At 44.4% G+C, this 15,327-nt stretch overlaps 1 long non-coding RNA gene across 1 annotated transcript; it reads left to right on the forward strand.

Moving 5' to 3' along the window:
* Window positions 1-476: 476 nt before the first annotated feature.
* On the forward strand, window positions 477-5,055 carry LOC140684990 (uncharacterized). The gene is made up of 3 exons (XR_012058056.1): window positions 477-896; window positions 4,047-4,201; window positions 4,797-5,055. It is a non-coding gene; the product is annotated as an uncharacterized lncRNA (long non-coding RNA).
* Window positions 5,056-15,327: the final 10,272 nt, after the last annotated feature.

Here is a 15,327-nt window from a genome sequence, read left to right on the forward strand (position 1 = left end):
CCTTTGCAATAGCACAGGAGATGAGATTCAGATTTCATCCTCCTTAGGCCAGGAAACACTGGGAGCTGATAAATCCGAGGAAATGCTTAAAACTTCCTTATCAGAGGAGTGGCATTGCCTTTGTCTGTCTGAGCAGGGTGGGGCCCTGCTGATGTCCCAGAGCTGGAGGGAGGACACAGGAATTCCAGGTACTGCAGGGGCTGGCAGCTACAAACAGGATCAGGGCTGTACTCTCTGATTTGTTCCCTCACTTCTGTGTCGGCACGGACGCCCCGATGGAGTGTGAGCCCTGCCACCCTGGCAGAACCCTTTCCCTGCTCCAGCTGCAGTGGCAGCAGGGCTGGCAGCAGTGGCAGCAGGGCTGGCAGCAGTGGCAGCAGGGCTGGCAGCAGTGGCAGCAGCTCCAAGCACCGCCGCTCCAAGAGGGGAACGAGGGATCCGTGCCAAGAGGCAAAGCATTGATTAATGGGCTTGAGAATTAATCCATGTTTTTATGCCTGGTTGGGAAATGATTCAAATTGTATCCCTTGTAGATTGTGTATTTAATAGGATGATAGGAAACACATGCAATGTAAAACAAAGTTTAGGGATATAATAATAAGTAAATCAAGGTGTTCTGCACTTTGACGTGCATCCCCTGAATGCCACCTGGACGTCACTTCCCAATTGACATGACTGCATTGGATCCATAGGTTTGTGCATCTTGTGGGAGGAATGCTATGATTTCCTGAAAGACAGAACTGGAAAACACTTGATGTCTCCAAGCCCTTTCTGAGCTCCAGAGATTGCACAAGGATATGACCACAAAGGAAACCAGTGCCAAGTTCCCAGTGGAACAATACTCACAAAATGGTTTCACTACCCGGGGCGTTTGTGAAGGTCTTTTGCATCTTGAGGTGAGTTCAAGATCACTTTTATATAAGCACTGACCAGTCAAGTCTTAACTAACCCCACAGAAGTAATGCAGAAGTAATTACAAATCTCTGCTGTTCATCCTTCTGCCTCTCCCACCATGCTGCTGACATTTCCATTTTTCTTGGCTAATTAGTCTTGAATTTTTTTGTTTTAAAATAGCCTTTTGTTAAATTTTTATTTTGTGAAAAAAAAAAAAATATTGGGAATTCTTTTACCGTTTCAATGTCTGTCATGTGTTTCTCCAGTAAATAACTTTAAAAAATCAAATATTGATTTATATGTTTGGCTTCCCTTTGTTCTATGCAAGAGCAATGTTTTCACTTAGCTATTATGATGGATAAAACTTCAGAGATAATTAAATACATTAAATCCCTAAGGGAAGACTTACTTCAGGTCTGAACTATTCAGACTTGAAAGCCTTTGGAAAGTGTTAAATCCACTATCATTTCAATACTGTGCCTTAAAAAGCCCAGCAGACCCTCACAGAACAGATGCAGTGCAAGGGGCTGTTGTGTGTTACAGGCATTTTCCTGAATTCCTACAAAACCAGCAGCAGAGCACAACTGCTGTGTGTTTTATGTAAACCTTTCGTATATTCACAGTAGCTGAACAAGAACTTGGGCTTTGTGCACTTTTTAAATTGCTGTGCAGCTGTGGCCAGGGGCTGAGAGCTTTATTTGCCACAGCACTGGGACTGCCAGCTTTGGCACTGCTTGGAAAAGCCTCCTGACGTGTCTGTCTGTCCCTGCCTTGCTTTTTCCCAGCCATTGCTTTTCCTGGGCAAGAACAGGAAAAATGTTTAATTTTTCCATCCTATTGGATGTGTGGAAGTGTCCATCCCTGGCAGTGTCCAAGGCCAGGCTGGATAGGGCAGGGAGCAGCCTGGGACAGTGGGAGGTGTCCCTGCCCATGGCTGGGGTGGGATGAGTTGAACCTTAATGTGGCTCCCATCCCAAAGCATTCCAGGACTCTCTGATAACAAGTTAAAACTTAAAGATGTAGATATTTAGGATTATTGTCAGTGTGTTTAGCACACAGCTGCAGAGAGCAGCAGGTACCTCAGCATCTTTCACTTTTGTTCTGGATTGATTTAGGACCTGCTGTTCCTATCAATGCAGTTCTCACCTGTTGTCCACCTGAGTTAGTCAGGAAACACTGAGCCAAGGAACCCTCACTAAGGAACTCCAGGAGATCACTACCTGTGGTAAATTGCACTATGAATTATGTATAAGTCAAAATATTAATTTTTTCTTCATACGTAAAAATGTGTTTTTCAACTTCATCTGAAAATTTGGATTAAGAGGCAAAGCATGAAATTTCCTGAAAAGGGCAAACAATTTGTACACATAAATATTAACATTCCACATGAAAAATCTATCATACATCCAGACTGCAACAGAGAAGGGGGGAGTGTGCCCATGTGTGAGGGGTGTAAGCATCTTCCCTGAGTCACGATATTTGGCCTGCAGCAGGGCTGGGCCTGGGGCTCTCTCTGGGGTTGGAGTCCCTGTCAATAGAGCCACATCTAGCCTTGGATGGTTTCCTGCCCAATTTCTCCTGGCTGGGGTGATCCAGCAGCCCTGGAGGACCAAGGGGTGGATGAGGGCAGGTTTGGCCCCAGGCTGGAATGGTCACAGGCTGCCATCCCCCTGGGACTGGCTGGACGTGGCTCCAGGGGCACCTTTTGGCCACACACTTCAAGTCAGATGAGCTGAACCCACACTTTTCAAAATTCATAGCAGCTGGTTTTGCATCTGTTATGGTTTGATGCTGGTGTAATGCTAGTGCACTTATGAAAATATATTTTTCTTAAATTACTGCTCTAAGATGTGACTAGAAACAGAGTAAAGTAAGCTCAAGCTTAAAAATAAAGAAAATAGCTTTATTAACTTACAACTGCAATAAAAGTAACACACAGAATTTAGAATGAAAACCTTCTAAAACATAATCAACCCATGACAACATCTGACCAAATACAGGGAACAACACTGGTGGAGAATGTTGTCCTGGTCCTTCCGTTTATTTGCCTAAAGTATAAAGGTGAATAGGAGGAGAGGAGAGGAGAGGAGAGGAGAGGAGAGGAGAGGAGAGGAGAGGAGAGGAGAGGAGAGGAGAGGAGAGGAGAGGAGAGGAGAGGAGAGGAGAGGAGAGGAGAGGAGAGGAGAGGAGAGGAGAGGAGAGGAGAGGAGAGGAGAGGAGAGGAGAGGAGAGGAGAGGAGAGGAGAGGAGAGGAGAGGAGAGGAGAGGAGAGGAGAGGAGAGGAGAACAACAAACCCCAAAACAATAAGAACAGAACAGACAAACAAAAAAGAAAAACAAAAATAAGATTGTCAAAGCTTTTATTTTACAAGCAAAGTGCTCATGCTGATGTCTTGGTTCAGGAGGACCCAACCTACTCTATCTCCCTTTTCACAGCATATCTTGGCCCCCATGGGTCCGATGCAGCCATGAACCATTCTGCAGCACCCCTGCAGCTCCCTGCCTGCCCTGCAGTGCTGTGGGACTGTGCCACCCTGTGCCAGCAGCCAGGGCAATCCTCACAGACACCCTGTCAGCAGCACAGCCAGCAGGGGAGGCATCAGCATTCTGCAGGCAGAAAACGTGAATCAGAAGATTTATTAGCTAGAGAATGAATCTAGTAGATGATAATGTGGGAGACTTGGCATCTCTGTGTTGCCTGCTTCATGAGTAAAATTCAGCATTTGTGTATTTAATGAAAAGAAGGAACCTCTTAATGTTAAAAGGGTTAATTCTTAACTAATTTCTCTTTCACAGACGAGAAATATTTTCTGTAAGTCATAAATAACACATTTTAATAAACTGAGACTTTGATTACTTCACGCGGTCCGACTTGCATTGTAATTTTGCAGAGACTTTTTGACACCGTTCCAACATCCAGTTTCTGTTGTGCATATTAAAAGTTCTACATATTTCAGACGTGTACAGGTCTTCATGGTCTACTAGTGAACAGTGTTATTACTGAAAATAAGTTTGACCTTCTAGAGAAATAATTGACTTTTAACGGAAAGCGATTTTATTTTAAAAAAAACTTCATTGTTTTCATGATTTACCTTTAATTTATGTTCCCTTACTATAAAGTAATTTTTTCTCAAACTGCACTAATTTTGTAGTTCAAACAAGGCTTCCATTTCACCCTTGAGCCAGGATCCCTGATTTTTCTTTCAACTGGAAGTGCACAAGCTAAATTTTTGGAATCGGTTCAAGGTCAAATTCAGTTCCTTGGAGTTTTGTCTTGAATGTGAACTTCAACAAGGAATAAGAAAATGTAAGTTTTTCTCAATGACAAATCCTAGCCAATACATTGGTGGTGGCATTAAAAGAGCAAGAGGGCTCATGCTGGCATATGCTCCAGTGCTGGAAGGAGCTTTAACTGCTTGAAAAGACTGGAAATTAATTCAAGCAACATCTGGTTTGCCCTCTCTAATTTACTTTCATTGATTATATCCCTACAATGAGCATTTGGTAGAGAGCATTTTTAATGTGGTTCCCTCCCTGACCCCCTGAAAAAGGAATGAATATACTTACCTGTGGGTTCAGCAGGTGCACATTGAATTGTTTGAAATTTTGAATTTACTTCCATACTGGGGAAAAAAGTTTTCCCCCAACCTGGGAAGTGGTTCAGTTATTAACTAGCTGAAAATGTGCTAAAAATTATAGACAATATAGTTTTTGCAGAAAACTGAGTAGCCCTGGGCAAAATATGACCCACGTTTCAGCTGGGTGAGCTCCTTCCAGAAAGCCTGAATTATTTTCTCTATGTACAACCACATATTAAGAACTTTTCCCTGTATCTCCAGTGTTTCCCTGTCTTTGCCATTGATTAAATGTCACCAAGAATCTTTGCATTTTTTTCATTGCAGGTTTCTTGTGGCCTGGAACAGCTTGCACAGAGGTGAGCTGCTCTCCTCCACTGCTCCAAAATCCACCCATTGCTGCTCAGACTGCAGACATGCTTTGCAGTCCCTGGAATTCCTTTGTTCAGAGCTGACTGTTCATCTTTAACCCTGGTTATTTATGGTTTACCTGATTTTGGCTGAGCTGAGTTCAGGGCTGAGTAATTTTCCAGCGACTTTGTACATGATGAACACTTCACTAAACTTGCTACCAATGCCTTTGATCAATGCTCTCTTATAAAACTAATTATTCAAAGCAAAACAGGCTGCTGATGGAGTTCTTAGCTCGCTTTTGAACTGCCAGGCTGATGGTGGATAGTGTTTATATTGTAATTGTGAATGATAATGGTATTTATTGCTTCTTCCAGTTGATTTTACTGAGGGGTCTGCTGTAACTTGGGGCTCTCTATTAACTTATCCAGGCATTCACTTTACCCAGAAGTATTTCTCACTTTTCCAGTGTCAGTGAAATTGTTCTTGCACAGCGGCATACAGGGACATAGAGGCTGCTGAAAATTTCCTATGAAAAAAATTAAATCACTCTTACAAGCACACAGGAAAGAAAAAGGATGATAATCTTAAATTACAGTAAAGGATTCTTAGAGATATGTGCTTGACAGAAGGATTTAAATGAAAAGTCAGGACTCAACTGAGGCTTCAAGAGTTATGGGGAGGTCTCTAAGATCAGGAGAAGAAGTGAAGACAAGAACAGGAGTGTAACAGGAAAGTTACAGAGATGTCACTGGTTCCAATAAGGCTTCAGAAACAAAGGTTAGGACAGTAACCATGTACTTTATTTTGTCTTTCTCAGCTGTTGAGTAGAAGCTGGATTTGCATTAAATTTTGTATTTTTACAAAGAGATCAGTTAGTTCTTGTTGCAGTTGCATTCCAAGTTTGTAGCCACAGCACAACACCAGAGCAGGGAGTCTAAGGCCCCTTAGGAGGAGGCCAGCAGCAGCAGCAGCAGGACACGGTGGTTCCCAGCAGGGTCAGTTGTGCAGCCAGGCTGAGTGACACTCTGGGAGTGCCAGGGGGACACGGTGGTTCCCAGCAGGGTCCGTGTGTGCAGCCAGGCTGTGGGACACTCTGGGAGTGCCAGGGGGACACGGTGGTTCCCAGCAGGGTCAGTTGTGCAGCCAGGCTGTGGGACACTCTGGGAGTGCCAGGGGACACGGTGGTTCCCAGCAGGGTCAGGGTGTGCAGCCAGGCTGTGGGACACTCTGGGAGTGCCAGGGGTGATGCTGCTCTGGGACTGCCACTGGCATTGAACACCCATTTCTGTGTACTTTGTTTGGTTTTTCTCTGTTCTTCCCAGGACTGCATACAAGTGATTACAGAACATTATCAGGCTTCTTCCCTCTTGTTGCCAAACGTTCATACAAAAGAGCAGTGCTCTCCTTGGTGCCCCATCCAAAGGCAGAGTTGGTGCCTGCTCAGATCTGTGTTTTCACTGTCCTTCCTGTGTGTGCAATGAGTTGTTCTGGTCTATCATCAAATATTTCCAGGAGCTCTGGATTTGGCTGCCTTGCTCCTGTACAAGGTTTGCAGGCTCTGCCCTCTCCCTGGAGTGCAGCCCAGGAATTCCCTTTTACCGGGGTGGGCTCTGGGTCTGACGCCCTCTGAAGCCAGGAAAGCCATGGGGTGCACTCTGTTTCTCTCATTCTCATATCCCTCACACTGGAATAAAACTCTCCTTGACTTCAATGGAATCACTTCTTATTAACTCCAGTACAAATAAGATCAGGAGCTGGTCTGCAAATGTTGAATTATTCATTGTGTCTTCAGCAGGGCTTTCTAAGATACCCAGTATCTTTGATCTATGACATCACTGGTTGTGGAAGCCAAGAGGAGACATTCTACAACTGAAATGTAAATTCCCAGATATGACCTGAAACGTAAATTCCAGTAATATTCCTCCTCCAGATGATCTCCTATTTCATATAAACCCAGCTTAACAAATATTCACCACCTCTACTGCAGCCAGCTTTGTGCAATTTAAAAGCAATGATGCACAACTAATTGCTGGTGCATTGTGCTCAGTTATAGCAGCAGTGAATGATTTCCAAAAGTTGATTATTCTTGGATGAATGATTTTCTTACCTCTGGTACATGCAGGGTTTACTTTTTCTGCTTGATAGACAGCTAACCACATGTTCTGCCTCAGTGGAACATCAGTGTGTGGTGGTGAAATCCATTCCATGCCCTGCAGTGGGTGTGTTCTCTCATGGCTTTTGATAGTGATGTTTTATGGTGTACACAATCACCAGGCCACACTTGGAAGAGAGAGGGCTAAAATGGAATTTGTTACCTCTAAATTTGATCCAAAGCCTTCAAAGTTTCCAAAAAAAGGAAAGAATTATGCATGCTGGCATGAGACAGTGTTTGCAGATGTAATGCTTTTACTCTTTTCAGTTGTAGAACATGCAGAAAATAAACATCACCACATGCATTCTTCATGGTAGGCAGGTAACTTCAGTGGGCTCCTCAAAAGGCTGAAATTAGCCCTGAGTGTCCAAACCAATGTGACTTCCAATCAGCCCTCTGTCTGCAGGCTGCTCATAGGGTTACCTACAAGGTGTTCAGAAAATACCAATTCATATGTAAACTTCAACCTATCTCTTTTAGTTTTGGCAAACTAACTGAACATTTTGCACTCAAAGCCACTCACTGATGTGAAGATCAGCTCTCAATGCCCAGCCCTCGGTGCTGAGGGAAAGAGGAGGGAAATGATTTGAGAAGTTTAAATGAGTAGAAGCTCAGACTGGTATTTCTGAAATAATTTGACAGGTTGCCCAGAGAATCTGTGGCTGCCCCAGCCCTGGAGGTGTCCAAGGCCAGGCTGTACCTTGTGCAGACACCCGGGTATCTAAATGGTGTCATAAAATTGCACCAAGTTTCACTCTTGGTGGAAGTCCATGGGATTTAGCTCCTCCAGTCTCAGTGTTTGTAAAGCAAATTAACAAATGGTGGAGAAGTTAGTCCAGGGTGTATTGTTATCCATTAGGGTTGAACCTGCCAAGAGCAGATCCTGATGTGATTACTGAGACAAAAGTATCACTGAAGTTCTGGAGTTTTGCCCAAATTAGGGCTTCAGCATTCAGTCCTTGGTCTTTTATGTCATCAGCAATCATAATGAGGTTATTTGTTAGTGTTCTCAGCTAAATAGTATCTAACAAGAAATCGTCACATTTGTTTGACAGAACAAAATATATTTTCATGTGAAATCTGTTCTTCAAAATTCCAAGCCCTGTTTACACCCAGGAAATTGCTTCATTTGTAGCAATTTCCTTTTCTTTAATTCCATTTCCAATTCCCATTATGAAACTCCCAGGCATGTAGTATGGCCCAATAAATAGGCGGAGTGGGACCAGAAAGGAGGAAATACCTGCCCTTTTGTACATTTTACTCCCATTTAGAGAAGGAAAATAAGAGAGACATATACAGAAATTCCAAATGTAAGCAGTTACAGTAATTAGCAGCAAGATTAGCACTTGATTAACAGTTTTTTGATTTTTTTCCATATCCCCCTTTGCAGGCAGACATAAGTGGAATATTGTGGCTGACGTACTAAAGCCCTTTAGTGAAAATTCCAGTGCAGATTATGAAGCTACGCCCCAAGCCCTGCTCCCGGCAGAGGTGGGTATCACCATGCCCAGCTCACAGGCTGCAAACACCCGAGCACGGTGGCCGTGAGCCAGCCAGACCCACCCGTGCTGCTCTCCTTGCCCACTTCCCAGCGGGAATTCCCTGGGCCGGGCTGGGGAGGCACTTTTGGGTGTTGAACTGGGGCTCTCCAGCCTTTGCCCCGGTGGTACCCCGCTGGTGTTGGCATCGCTGCCCTTCCCTGCGCTCCCCCTGTGCTCCTGCCCTCCGCAGGGTCCCGGTGGGCTCCCTGTGTGTGGCACCCCGGCAGGGATGGCTGAGCACTGCCCTGGCCTCTGGTGACATTTGTGACAAGGTGGCAACAAACAGCATTGCTGGGCAGGGAGGAGCAGATGTTTGACATGGGACAGGCACTGGCAGGGGAATATAAGAGCCAGAACAAACAAAAGAATTTTCTTCCTTGATAACAGGACTGACTTAGCAGAGAGGGGAAGCAGAATGCCAGGAATTACCTCCTGAACCCTCGGTGACACGCAGTGGCACCACAGCTCACCTCTGCCATGCCCCAGCGCTCTCCTGCCCATCTCCAGTGTCCTGAACTGGACTCCGGCTTCCCTTGGCCTGAGGGAAGCTCCCGGTGCCGCTGGCAAATGCCATCGGCTGCCATGTCCCGGGACTGCCCCGGCCCGGCTGGAACAGGGCGTGTGTCCCTTCAGCTTCCTACCGAGCAGGGAGATAGCACCAGAGCCATCTCCTCCTCCAGGCCTTTCCTTCCAGCCTTCCCCGCCTGCCCAGCGCCTGCCCCGCCGCAGCCCGGAGGGAGTTTTCCCTGAGCTGGGTCCTGCTCTCAAGCACTGATGCCAACACTTGGTTCTGCTCAGCCTCAGAAACCTGACCCAGTGCTTGCTATGGCACTGGGAAAAAATGTAAAACCCAGTTATTCTGGGTGAGAGCCTTACAGGGGAGCAGTCAGTTCTAAGAAACTGATCTTCAACTCCCAGTGTTTTCCATGAAGTTTTCCTAAATAGACTAAATACAGCACTAAATCCTGCATATAGAAAATGAAAGTGTTCTTCCATGCTTCTCAATATTCACATAATCAATGTCAAATCCTGGAGAGCGGGACTAAAATCACTGGTTTCTGTAGCTGATCGCACGCAAGGATTACGCATTGGATTGTGGTGACATTCCAGCTTCACTAGCCATGCTCCAAGCCCTGCTTCTTTATGTGGGAAAGTTAGTAAAACCATGTATTTTACATTGGTTTATGTTCTTGTTTTCCTTCATGAAGCAAAAAATAGGAAAAGGAAAAGGAAAAGGAAAAGGAAAAGGAAAAGGAAAAGGAAAAGGAAAAGGAAAAGGAAAAGGAAAAGGAAAAGGAAAAGGAAAAGGAAAAGGAAAAGGAAAAGGAAAAGGAAAAGGAAAAGGAAAAGGCCTACAAAACTCCAAAACCTGAACCATTTTTACTTTGCAACACCAAAGAATCCTGATCAGGGCATGAAATATGGTGGAATTTTAGCATTGTTAAGCTGCAGCCTTCTCTTCTGCGCCCTGCAGAAACCAGTCCCAGCTTTTCCCCTGCTGCCGTTCTGCTCCAGCCAGACAAGTTGTTCTGCCTGGTAAAACCTGTGCCGTGTGTTTCATGAGCAATGTAAAAGATCCTTATTGCTGTTCTAAAAATACAATGTACTCAACAATCCTAATCCAACAGTGCAAGACAACACAGGTTTCTTTCATTAGTGGATCGTGGTAGGTATTGCTGAATCTAGTTCAAACAATTACCATTGAATTTTATATCTTCAGGCAGTGTAATAAACTGGAATATAGTTTTCTCTCTGATCAGTCACATGAGAGGTATCTCCTTACTGCTGCATCCCCTTAAGCATCCTCATTCACCCATGTGTGCATTCTGGCAAGTGCTGCATCCTCTCCACCATTATGTTATGTACAGACCTCAGCCAGGGCTTATTATTTTGGGAGTTAGGCAGCCTCTCCTCAAAGTGCCATTGAGGGTGCACCCAAAGCCAGATGCTGAGTCCAAATTCTAAGACTGAGAGACTGGACCAGAGCATTCAGCAGGAGTGTGGTGATGGGAGCAGCTTTGTTGGTTCTTAATCTTCAAGGTTTGGGGGCTTGTTGTTGTTTTGGTTTGGTGTTTTTAGGAATAGTTCCATGAGGAATAGAAGGAAGTGGTGAAAGGAAAGATTTATTAAACTTCACAAAATAGGCATGTATTCTTGGTCCGAATTAATGTTCTGACATGGTTTTTTCTTCTAAACCTTTTTTCTTAGTTGTGCAGAAAATGCAGCATAAGCTTGTCACAGATGAAGACTGGGGCCTTTTATGAAGCCACAGCACTGCTGCATTTTGCAGTAGATCACAGTTTATTTTAAAAAGAGCAGTTGGACAAGGTGAGGTCAAGGAAGTAGTGTTAATGTGAGTCAAAAAATAAGAGGGAAGTCTACTAAATGAAGAATTTCAAGGTTTGTATACTTCCTGAAAAATAAACTTCTTGATGACATTTCCTTGCATTCCTAGATGAGCTGTGCTAGATTTCATTATGTGGGGATCAATCCAGAACAACCCAAGACCTGGGATTGCAGGGGAATGTGAGAGGTGATGGGCAGGCTGAGAGAGTAAGGGAAGCCCAGACCTTGCCTGGGGATGAAAATGGATCACTCCATGCAAAGTGGCTGCTGTGGGTCAGCTCTGACTTCTGCCTGCACAAAAGGAGGCTGCAGCTCACAGCGGTGGGAAGGATCTGTTTGTAGACCTCAGGGAGTACAGGATTATCCTCATTAATTCTATGTGTGAATATAAAATTAAATAAGGCTAATGAATCATGTAAGAGAAACTATTTTAAAAGCTCAGGCAACTTGAACTGGATGAATTTCTATTGAATGTTGTATCAAGGGATGTAGTGTCACTCAGGAAAGTATGTGCATGTACCAGGTTATCACACAGCTCAAATGAACTCCCTTCCCAGTAATGATGCTCCAGGGGGCAGGTAATAAACAAAGAGTGCAGGCAGGTCCAGAATAGATGTTCCTAATTAGCTTTTTTTCTTTTTTTTATGACTGAGCTGTGAAAATTGGCTGCAGCACTCCCTGTGATTATACCTTTGCCTACTACAAATTTTGCTGATGTTTGGTTGAGGGAGAAATAGCAATTACGCAACCCGCAGGTGCCGTGGTAGCACTCCAAGGTGTGCTGATGAAGTAAACAGCCCTGCAGGATCAATTTCCCCATGTTTCAAAGCAGAGCATGTCTTCTGGAAATCTGCTGATGCTGAGAGATGTGGCTCTTCACGTGTCTAAAGAGCCAAACAGCCACAGAGAACTCCAGTAAGGGAGTGACCTCGTTATATTTCTTGAAGGTTGGGCTCTAATGTGTCATACAAAAGTAAACAAACATCATGTCCTGGTATAAAAAGGGCTCAGCGTTCCTCATCAGTGCAAGGATTCAGGCTGTTGATAAGGGGAACGTGAAGAATTCTCATTAATGCTTTATCTGTTACAGAAGAGAATGCAGCATGAGGATGGGGAAGGCAATGATGTTCTCTCTGCTGCTTCTGCCTTGCCTTCTGAAAAGGCAGAGAATGCAGAGGCATTTCAGCTCCACAGGTGCATTTTAAGTCTTACACTGACTCTGTGTACTCATGTGAAATACTTGCACAGTGGAATATCTCCTCCCACAGAAATTCACCTCTGCTTTATCAAATGTGACCCAAAGAGAACAAAAGGCTGCCTTCTCATAGGATTCTAGAATGGTTTGGGTGGGAAGGGACCTAAAGATCACCTAGTTCCAACCCCCTGCTGTGGGCAGGGACACCTTCCACTTGTCTTGTTCTTCCTCTGTCCCTCAATAACTCGTGATCTCCTCCTTTCTAGTGCAGGCTCTGCTGGTTTATCTCTCCCATCACAGATGTGTTGCTGTCACACACCTCTCCAGATCTTTAGGAATCTCCTGTACTATGGGCCTGTAAGAATTTCCCCTTCTTCATCATACTATTTTGTATCTTCTTTCTGGTGTCTAAAACACTTCAGTCTTCTGTGCAATGCTGGTTAATGAGTTTAAACTGAATTTAAAATAGCTGAATGTAGCTTCAAGACAACCAGATATATTTTGTAGGGGAAAAACTAATTGGAGAGAGAATGAGAAAATCCCTTCTAACATTTTCAATCTGAACATTGAAGGGTAATTCTGTAACTCAGTTGTAACTCAGCCTTGGTTTTGTCTCTGTTAAATTTAGGTCTCTAAAGAGGCTCTAAAGCGTCTCCAGAACATACTTGCCCCCAAAATTTCACTGGTAGTTGCAAGAAAATTGTAGCACAAGGAGACTACAAACTGCAGAATGGCAGATTTCCTTGGGCTGGGGATAATGCAGAGAGCAATCTGTAGCTGGAGGGATGTGACACAAAGCCCAAACACACAGAAAACCCAAACACAGCCGGGAGACCCACCCCAAATAAACCCAAGCAAACTCTCCTCTTCAGGTGGAGAGGGAGCTCTTCACGAGGCTTTTTGTAGGAAATGTAGAGTAGAAAGTGTTGTGCAAGCCCAGGGCCTGGCACACAGCTGGCTTTTACCTAAATTGAATGGGAGAGCTGGGGAAGGTGGGGCCAGGCAAGCCTGGGGCAGGCAGGCGTGACAAGGAGCCTTCCTACAAAGGGAGTGGAGGACTTTCGACTGCAATGGCTTTGAGACAATAATGTGAGTGCATTTGGAAAGAAGTGGTGACTGTATTTACTCACCATCCCAAGCTGGCACTTGTTTGTGGGGAGGGTGGAAGGTATTCCCCTTTCTGCTGGCACTGTTAACATGAAAAAAACGGAGCTTGTGGGTGAGCTCCACTTGTGGGTGTGGAAGGAAAAATGGTGAGTTTCTCCTTGGTTAATTGTGGAAAGCAAAGGAAAATGAGTGGCTGTTTGTTCACTGGACAAACAGAATGTCTCTGAAGGCAAACTGCCATGGGCAGCACAGTCTGACAGCTGCTTTTGGGTGAGGATTCCTTTTATCTGCATGCTGGATGCAGCACACCTGTGTGAACGTCTCACTCGAGTGAATCATTGCAAATAGGTCTTTGTGGAAAAGAAAGACTCTGGTTTGGCAAATATAGCACAGCTTTCATGAGATACTTCTGATTAATGTGGATTTGCCATCTCTGACCCACCATCTTCTACCCAAGAATAGAAAATTTGGAGTGTTGCTGCTGTTGCCTCTAAGCTTCCAGTTAGGATTCAGGCTTTAATGGAATAATTACATCACAGACCATTGATATCTTGCTTTCAAGCCGTCAGTAATCATTCCAAAGATGAATTCTGTAATTTGCTGGTTTCCCTTTCCCTCTTTTGTCCTTTTGCCCCGTAGGAGGTGGTCAGCCAAGCTGGGCTCAAGCCGTGCTCCAGGGGCTGTTCCAGGCTGGCCATGGCTGGTGTGTGGCCAGCTCCAGGCAGGGCAGGATGGCAGCTCTGGGCCTCTGCCTGTCACAATAACCTGTCTGAAAACACTCTGCAACAGAAATGCCCAGGTTTGAAATGCAACTCTCCTATGGCTGCTGGGGGTCGTGAGGGAAGAATGGGATCTGGAGTCATCATGGCTCAAGCGAGCCAGGATGAGATGGTGATGATGATGGTAAGGATGATGATGATGGTAATGTCACCTGTATTGCAAATCTAGTGCCGAAAATAGTTTGGTTTGGTTTTTCCTTTTAAAGTAAACCACTAAGATCCCATCAAGGAATTGATTCTGTGATTTTGCCTCTTCCTCCCCTCCCCCAGTATGCACTCCTAATGCTTATGAAAATTTAAGAGTCACTTTGTGTTTTGTTTTGATTTCTCTTAAATGGTGATGTTCCATCTACTCTCCTCTCAAGCCTGATCAAGCCTTCTATTTGAATCAAGCCTGCTATTTGATCCCAAATAGCCCAGGTTTTCAGTTTATAGAATTATGAATAAAGGCTTCATGTGCCATTTAAGAGACACGTTCCTTCTCATTCAGAAGTGTTTGGCATTTACCCTTCTTACTTAAACATGTTTAAGCGATTCCATTACTAAATACTGCTGGAGGGAACCAGAGAGAGAGAAGAAATTTGGCATCAATCCCAGTGCAATTTGGAGGCAAAGGTCTGAGGATGCTCACTATCCTATAGAATGACAGTAATTAAAATTAATGAAAAATCACTGCATAACACCCACCACTTGACATATTTCCTCAGGTGGTTTTTTGCAAAAATCTCCAAGAGAGACCTGTGGCTTGGGGCTTTGAAGTTCCCCTGCCCCTCCTCAGTCTCACCTCAGCTTTCATAAATACATATAGATAGCTGAATAAATATTCCAAAAGAAGTTCATTACTTAAGACTCTTCTGTCCTAAGTAGCTTAATTTCTGTCTCAAGATGCCTTGGTAAAACTGCATTTGGGCCCAGGTAGAAGGATTAGAATTTGCTCAGCCCAGTGGCAGGGATACAACTCCTTGGAGAATCAGCAGGAGGAACTGCAGGGCTGGGGGAGGGATCGAGTGTGAAGGGAAAAAAAGCCCCAACAAAACCCAGAAAGAGCCCCAAAACAATTGAAAAAAAAAAAAAAAACAAAAAACAGCCTCCAAACCCCACCCTAAAAAAAAAAAACAAGCCTTACAAAATATTCTGTATGAAGATAAATCTGGTTGGGTGGTGAAGAAAAATAGGCTCTTCATACTTCAAAACTTTCTGATTATTTGTAACCAGCAGCAGCACAAGTCTGGTAAGACGTGGGAGAGGGGGCACACAGAAACAGTTATTTCTTATTGCACTTAAAATCTTTGGGTTGATTCCCTGGTTTCTTTTAGGTGGAAGGATCTCATACTGGGATGCCAAAATGCAAACTCGCGATTTGACAAACTTTGAGGAAGAAGCC

The sequence above is a fragment of the Taeniopygia guttata genome, chromosome 12 (assembly GCF_048771995.1).
Source record: "Taeniopygia guttata chromosome 12, bTaeGut7.mat, whole genome shotgun sequence".
NCBI classification, from domain to species: Eukaryota; Metazoa; Chordata; class Aves; order Passeriformes; family Estrildidae; genus Taeniopygia; species Taeniopygia guttata.